The 8524-nt window shown below is 47.7% G+C and overlaps 1 pseudogene; it reads right to left on the reverse strand.

The window, feature by feature from the left end:
- Window positions 1-892: 892 nt before the first annotated feature.
- Window positions 893-1489, reverse strand: LOC100982853 (ADP-ribosylation factor-like protein 2-binding protein; annotated as a pseudogene).
- Window positions 1490-8524: the final 7035 nt, after the last annotated feature.

The following is an 8524-nucleotide window of genomic DNA, read 5'->3' on the forward strand; positions in this document are numbered from 1 at the left end:
GCCATCATAGCACTACAATTAAAAAGTACAAGCCATTTAATACTTAGATCTTTAAGGGGCTAATCAGAAATTCTAAAATCAGATCTACTGTATTAGATCTACAGCTTGAGTATTCATCTACAAAAAGATTTTTTCAACAATGATGCTTAAAAAAATAAAGGCTTCTCTAGAAACTGTGGGACTATATGAGGACTAGCAGAAGACAGTGATAAAAGAACTGCAAACCCACACCTAGGAATTGATTTTTCCCATGTAGCTTTTAGTTAACGACCTGTTTTTCAGTTGCTTCTTTTGGCCAAGACTGGCTCTAGTTTTCTCGTAATAGTGGGCAGAAAATAGGAGCTTCAGAAATCTCAAGTCAGGGGCAGTTGGTTTGAATGACATCCTAGATAAATACTCCCAAAAAGTAAAATACTTGCCCAGGTGGATCCCTAGGGTTGATGGACTACAAATCTTACCCAAGTGAAAGAGCTGTGAGCACACGAAAGTTTAGTGCAAAGCCTGCCTGTGGTATCTGGGACAGGGAGGGTTTATGATGGTGTTATTTTCCATATTGTTGACACAGGAACATGTATGGTGAGAAAAGGGGTCTTCCAGGTGGATTGCTTGACACAATCTCTTGTCACAGAGTAGTCTGACCCTCAGAAGTTCCTGAGAGAGGTGTGTCTACTTTGGCAGGGGCAGTAGTGTTACTGAATACAAGAAGGTGTTTCAGGAAAAGCAGAGGTCCCTGGAGGGTCAGGTAATTACCTTTTTGATTCATCAATGCTTAACATTAATGAAGAGCTGCAGTCAGTCTTTCCAAGACATATTCTGTCATTAAGAACAGACGCCTCTCCCCGCCTACTGGGCCTATGATGTCCAGAAGTCTCCCACTGCCTGGAGATGCAAGCTAGTGCCACAGATTGTTTTGGATAGCTGGCGTGGAAGGTGTTTTGCACAACGAAGTCACCACTAAATCGCCACTTAAATCCAGTCCCTGGCCTTCTTTTTCTGCTCTGTAGTCCAGAAACATCTCTTTAAATGCCAGAAAGTCTGTAAATGTGACTAGTATGTTGAATATGTCATCAGCCACTTCATTTTTATGGTGCTTTAATGTTGCTGTGAAGGTCGCCATGTTGAATTCTGGAATCCGCTCCAGCAGCTGTTCTTCAATATATTTTTCTACCAAAGAAAGGTATTCGTTAAAGATTGGTGTGTAGGTGAGTTTATTCTCTTCTGTGTCTTCAAATTCCTGGTAGTATTTGTCCATGAAATTTCTCTGTGGTACTGGAACTCGGGATCCATGATGATGGCCTCAATAGAACCAACCACAGTATTGAATTTGGCTTCAGAGGTGGAAGAGATGGGTAGTGCAAAGCTCTCTTCCTCTGGGGCTTCCGTCACTTCCACTGCTGCATCCATCCCTGATCTAGGAGCTGGCAAGCAGCCTCCCATCAGCCTGAGACCCACAGAGCCTGTGCCTGTGCATCCCTCCCCTTCCCTGCACCCCGCCCCCCCGATTACTGAGCTGTAGGTGCCATGCCCTGCCACCTGTTACCCTCATGGCCAAGTCGTCTTTCTTAATAACTGCATAATATTCCATTATATAGATGTAGCACCTTTTTACATATATGTTTATTTCTACTTTTTCCACTGTAATAAATGTTGCTGCAATGAACACACACTTCTCTGGACACTGGTCCTATTCATTCTTTAAGGCAACTTTTTAGAAGTTATTGGAATTGCAAGGCCACTTAAAATTTTTGATTTATATGGTCAGGCTGCTCTCCAGAAAGATTGTACCAATTCATGCTTTTGTAAGTAACGTATAAGGCTTCCTATTTCTCCACAGTCTTCTGAACACTGTGTGGTATTCTTTTTAGTTTTTTTTTTTTTGACAGTTTTCTGTTTTATTTTCATTATTTGATTGCTAATGAGGTTGAGCATTACAAATATGTTTATTTGCTATTTAGCTTTCATTTTCTGTGAATTGTCTCTTCAGTTATTCAGTCCATTTTCTCTTTGGGTGATCATTTTGTTTTTCTAAATAATCTGTACATACTCTTTGTAGATTAACAAAACTAGCCATTTGTTTGTAAAAGATATTATAAACAGTGTCTTATAAATGCAGATAAATATTTCTTCTAACTGTTGCCATGGTATCATGACTGGATGAAAGAAAGACACATTTTATTGGCTACCTACTGTGTGATCAGCCTAGTGGTAGGTCTGAGATCAAAGGCCCTATCAACATTTTGAGCAGAAAAAGATAATGATTTCTTTTAATCCCAATTTTAGCAGAGGCTGTCCAGGGCACATTGCATTGTTTAGACTATGTCTGGATGGTCTATTTAGATCTGGATCCCCCTAAAGAGACAAAGGCAAAGCAGAACCTACTGGGGAAGGATGACGTGAATGGAGAGGATTTTATACTAATATCATATGCTGAGTGTTGACAGGACTGGAGAAAATTCCCTAAAGGGGGCCCACTGACTGTCCTCTACAACCTGAGCTTTCAGTCTCCACCCTGTCTTGCTTTTCTTTGCTAGGGGCCCTGGTGTTGTCTAGTCCACCTTCTTCAGGGGAGCCTGATCCCTGTACCACCATACCTCCTGGCAAGTCACCTAGAAGCCAGTCCTACATATATCCTAGTCCCATTCTGTGGTTCCACATTGGGAAGAAGCTGCTGCTCCTGTCTTCTTGCTTGCCTGAGGCAAGGACTCCAACAGCACCTTAGTCACTCAAGAATCCAGCAACCATTCACAATTGTGCCAGAATCAGTGCGCTGTTGGGGATGCTGAGAATAGTTGGGGTGGGGTGACAAAGAGAGAACCTAGTGTTGTGGGAAGTCAGGGACCCCAAATGGAGGGACTGACTGAAGCCATGGCAGAAGAACATAAATCGTGACTATTTCATGGACATTTATTAGTTCCCCAAATTAATACTTTTATAATTTCTTACGCCTGTCTTTACTGCAATCTCTGAGCATAAAATTGTGAAGATTTCATGGACATTTATCACTTCCCTAATCAATACTCTTGTGATTTCCTATGCCTGTCTTTAATGTCTTAATACTGTCATCTTCGTAAACTGAGGATGTATGTTGTCTCAGGACCCTGTGATAATTGTGTTAACTGAACAAATTGTTCGTAAAGCATGTGTGTTTAAACAATATGAAATCTGGGCACCTTGCAAAAAGAACAGGATAACAGAGATGTTCAGGGAACAAGGGAGATAACCATTAGGTCTGACTGCCCGAGAGCCGGGCGGAACAGAGCCATATTTCTCTTCTTACAAAAGCGAATAGGAGAAATATTGCTGAATTCTTTTTCTTAGCAAGGAACAGCCCTAAGAAAGAGAATGTGTTCCTAGGGGGAGGTCTCTAAAATGGCCGCTCTGGGAATGTCTGTCTTATACAGTTGTAGATAAGGGATGAAATAAGCACCGGTCTCCTGCAGCGCTCCCAGGCCTATTAGGACGAGGAAATTCCTGCCTAGTAAATTTTAGTCAGGCCAGTTGTCTGCTTTCAAACCTTGTCTCCTGATAAGATGTTATCAATGACAATATGTGCCCGAAACTTCATTAGCAATTTTAATTTTGCCCTGGTCCTGTGATCTTGCTCTGCCCCCATTTGCCTTGTGATATTTTATTGCCTTGTGAAGCATGTGATCTCTGTGACCCACACCCTATTCGTATACTCCCTCCCCTTTGAAAATCACTAATAAAAACTTGCTGGTTTTGTGGCCTGGGGGGCATCATGGAACCTGCCAACATGTGATGTCTCCCCCAGACACCCAGCTTTAAAATTTCTCTCTTTTGTACTCTTTCCCTTTATTTCTCAGACCAGCCTATACTTAGGGAAAATAGAAAAGAACCTACATTGAATTAAGTGGGGTGTTTCCCCTGATAACCTAGCTTAGCAGGAGGGACAGCAGAGGGGCTTACAGGATTGCAGGGAAGTGGGGCCAAGTTGTGGGAAGAGGCCACCTCCAAAATTATGTCTGTGGTAGTAGATGAGATGAAAGAGTGAGGCAAGGCTGGGAGAGAAACAGAAGCAGGATCAGCCCCCTAGGGATGTGGGGTCTGTAGTGGATGGGTGGTGGGCTCTCACCCTTTTGAGAACCTAGCACTCACTTCTCCAGCTGCTGTGGCTCCTGATTGCTCTTAGAAGAGTGCCTTTCCAGGAACGCCTTTCCCTAGGCTATGATCTCTCCCCATTGGCAGGTCTAGTGCTTGGTGGGATTTGCTGAGACCTTTGTTGCAGCCAACCCAACTACATAGCAGTTTAACTTTTCCCCAATCCCCAATCCTGCTTCATTCACTTCCTTACATATTGATCCTCTCCAATAAACTTCCTGTACACAAATCTTCATCTGAGTCTGTTTTTCGGAATTTGAACTGAGACAGGGCCAGAGGGAGCTGGTCAGTTGGCTGGTTGACTGGGATTTGGATGGGGAGGTTGCCTTTTTTTTTGGTAAAAGCTGGTGCCCTGGGAGCATGGAGAAGACCCTGGGATCCTTGAAGACCCTGGAGGTGAAGGCCCAGGGATGGCAGGCAGCCCACCACACATATAGAACTCATGAGAACATTCTGCAGGGATTCTGGAGGGGGTGGGCTTCTCTGGCATGCTGCCATTTGATCAGTGGTAAATGCTTGCTTGGGACATTCAGGAAAGCCAAGCTAGGGCTGGAGTAGGGATTGCTGCTACTTAGGCCAGGCTTCCCAGGCCCCCTCCTGCCTTCTCTGTCTATTCCAGATGTTCTTTCTCCCACTGGCTGAATTTCTGAGGTCCAACTCTGGTGTCCCAGCTCACTGAAGTAATGGCTCTTGCTAACTCATCCCTGGCTGACAGAGACAAACTCCTAACTGTCCTCCTTGCCTCCAGGGGGCTCTGGTTGACCTCTTCCAATTCACCTTTGCTGGCAACAGGGGAGAGCAATTAACAAAATGTATGTATTAGAGCTCCTTTCTCACTCCCACTGTTTAGACTAATTATTTGGTTGCTTCAAGCCAGGCGTTTTGCCCTATTAAAGCTGGGGTTACTCACAGTCAAGGCCAAATAGTCCACATTTGAATTCCCATAAATTTATTTCATGCATGTTTTGCCCTGCAAAACTGGTAATTAAGATGCAGGGTCTTAGCTGGCCAACAATAATGCTTTGTAATAGAAGTACAGAGAAAACCTAGGACTTGAGGCATTTTTAGTTTATTTTCAGCTTTGTAAAATCAAAGCTGAAATGGTTTAGTTAGAATTGGCATGGTTTTTAATATAGGGCTGAATCGGTCTGCTCATTTTCCCTCTGCACACTTGGCCGATGCCCTGAGCCTTCTGACTGTAACCCTTGCCTTACCTCCCACACACATAGACACACACACCCTTGTACTCACTTGCCTTTTTTTTTTTTTTTTTAAATTTATTTATTTTTATTGATCATTCTTGGGTGTTTCTCACAGAGGGGGATTTGGCAGGGTCATAGGACAACAGTGGAGGGAGGGTCAGCAGATAAACAAGTGAACAAAGGTCTCTGGTTTTCCTATGCAGAGGACCCTGCGGCCTTCCGTAGTGTTTGTGTCCCTGGGTATTTGAGATTAGGGAGTGGTGATGACTCTTAACGAGCATGCTGCCTTCAAGCATCTGTATAACAAAGCACATCTTGCACCACCCTTAATCCATTTAACCCTGAGTGGACACAGCACATGTTTCAGAGAGCACAGAGTTGGGGGTAAGGTCACCGATCAACAGGATCACAAGGCAGAAGAATTTTTCCTAGTACAGAACAAAATGAAAAGTCTCCCGTGTCTACCTCCCTCTACACAGACATGGCAACCATCCGATCTCTCAATCCCTTCCCCGCCTTTCCCCTGCTTCTATTCCACAAAACCGCCATTGTCATCATGGCCCATTCCCAATGAGCTGCCAGGTACACCTCCCAGACGGGGCGGTGGCCGGGCAGAGGGGCTCCTCACTTCCCAGCAGGGGCGGCCGGGTAGAGGTGCCCCTCATCTCCCGGACCGGGCGGCTGGCCGGGCGGGGGGCTGACCCCCCCACCTCCTTCCCGGATGGGGCGGCTGGCTGGGCAGAGGGGCTCCTCACTTCCCAGTAGGGGCGGCCAGGCAGAGGCGCCCCTCACCTCCCAGACGGGGCAGCTGGCCGGGCAGGGGGCTGACCCCCCCCACCTCCCTCCCGGACGGGGTGGCTGGCCAGGCGGGGGGCTGACCCCCCCACCTCCCTCCCGGACGGGGCGGCTGGCCGGGTGGGGGGCTGACCCCCCCCACCTCCCTCCCGGACGGGGTGGCTGGCCGGGCGGGGGGCTGACCCCCCACCTCCCTCCCTGACGGGGCGGCTGGCCTGGTGGGGGCTGACCCCCACCTCCCTCCTGGATGGGGTGGCTGCCGGGCAGAGACGCTCCTCACTTCCCAGACGGGGTGGCTGCCGGGCGGAGGGGCTCCTCACTTCTCATATGGGGTGGTTGCCAGGCGGAGGGTCTCCTCACTTCTCAGACGGGGCGGCTGGGCAGAGACGCTCCTCACCTCCCAGACGGGGTCGTGGCTGGGTAGAGGTGCTCCTCACTTCCCAGACGGGGCGGCAGGGCAGAGGCGCTCCCCACATCTCAGACGATGGGCGGCTGGCCAGAGACGCTCCTCACTTCCTAGATGGGATGGTGCCCGGGAAGAGGCGCTCCTCACTTCCTAGATGGGATGGCGGCCGGGCAGAGACGCTCCTCACTTTCCAGACTGGGTAGGCAGGCAGAGGGGCTCCTCACGTCCCAGATGATGGGCAGCCAGGCAGAGACGCTCCTCACTTCCCAGACGGGGCGGCGGCCGGGCAGAGGCTGCAATCTCGGCACCCTGGGAGGCCAAGGCAGGCGGCATGCTTCGCCGGGTGGTCAGAGCTATTCGCCCATAGTCCGTAGCCCAGAGCCGGGGCTCCTCGGCTCTCCGTCCCGGGGGGCCGGGGCCGGGCTGGAGGCGTGCGAGCCTCTCATCGCCGCCTCCCAGCGCAGCCACCCGAGCCGCCGCCGCCGCCGCCGCCTCCCTCCATCCTCACTTGCCTTTTTAAAACAGGAAAGCACTGAACAAATGTGGCAACAGCACCCACATGCAAACTTTGGAGAACAAAGACCCCGCTGATGAGAGGGTGTGTTGTGTGGTTGATGGTCCAGAGAAGATTTTCTGTCATTGTACATAAGGATGACACTACTAGTTAAAAGCTAATGTGCACTGAGTACTTGTTATGTACCAGGACATGTTCTAAAATAATTTAATCCTCACAGCAAATTTTCATCTGATAGGTGGAATTCAAGGCATAGTGGGTTAAACAACTTACCTGAGGTAATGTAACTAGGAGGTGGGGAGCCAGGATTTGACTCATGGGGTTTCACCACAACATGACTTAACTGACCTGAAGACCAGTGAGGCACAAGTGAAGGTTTTCTAGCGCTAGATTCTTCTCATGCTGAAACTCATGATGTTAAACTGGTGTTCTGAAGTCTTCTGGACCTCTCAGGTCTTTTTGTGAATTAGAAATAGATGTCCATTCTGTGCAGACAGCTTCATTGTTGCATGTCTTAGCAAAGGATAGCACTTGTGTAAAGTAACATATGTTTGTGTTCTTCTGGGTGGACATAGTCCATGGCAGAGCACACAGCTCGGTGACTAGAGTATGGGCTAGATTTTTGCTCCCTTTCACATCCTTGGCCTGGAACTCTTATATATGACACAATACACACAACTGACATGGTGGTCTGGTGGTTTTGTGTTAGTTTGTCACTATCCTGAGCCCTGAGATCTGGAGAAGAGGGGCCTTTCCTCAATCTAATGTTGAATCTCCTCAGTCCTCAGTTTCTGCAGCTGGCCTGCCTCCACACCACTCAATGTAAGGTCAGCACTGCCTTTCTAGAACAAGATAGTAATGACACCACAACTTCTCTATACCTGCTCTCCAGTGGCTCATTGCCACTCTAGGAGCTTTAGAATCTCCTGGTTTTAGATTCATTTCATCAAGGAGCACTGTGTTCACGTTCTTGACAAACTGGACCTGCCCATGGGTTATCCACCACATCCACAAGGAAGTTGCCAAGTTGTGCCAGAATGAAGCTGGAAACCTATTAATGCACACTTTTAAGGAATGTAGGGATTTAAAAAACATGTGCAAGTTACTGTTGTGATGATACTGCAAAGAATGGCTTATGCATATACCACATTTCAGCTGCAGTAGAGAGATCTGGTGGCATGAAGACTGAAGGTTATCTATCGGGTTTGGCTTTTAGGAAGTCATGGAGAAAGGCATTCTTAGGAATGTGGTATCCATGATGTCAGGGTTGTGTACAGAACTAGATTTCATGGGTTTAGGAGCTAATCAGAGACAGGTAAGTGGACAAAATGGGGTTATCCTCTTGAGACATTTAGTTGAGAAGGGGAAGAGAGACAGAATGATAGCAAGAAGGTGCCATGGGGTGATAAGAGGTACTGTAAGGGTGGGAAAGACTTGGGTATGAGAGGAGAGGTTGAGAGGAGGGGCAGGAGAGGGAGGAGGGTAACT

The sequence above is a fragment of the Pan paniscus genome, chromosome 10, assembly GCF_029289425.2.
Source record: "Pan paniscus chromosome 10, NHGRI_mPanPan1-v2.0_pri, whole genome shotgun sequence".
Classification (NCBI taxonomy): domain Eukaryota; kingdom Metazoa; phylum Chordata; class Mammalia; order Primates; family Hominidae; genus Pan; species Pan paniscus.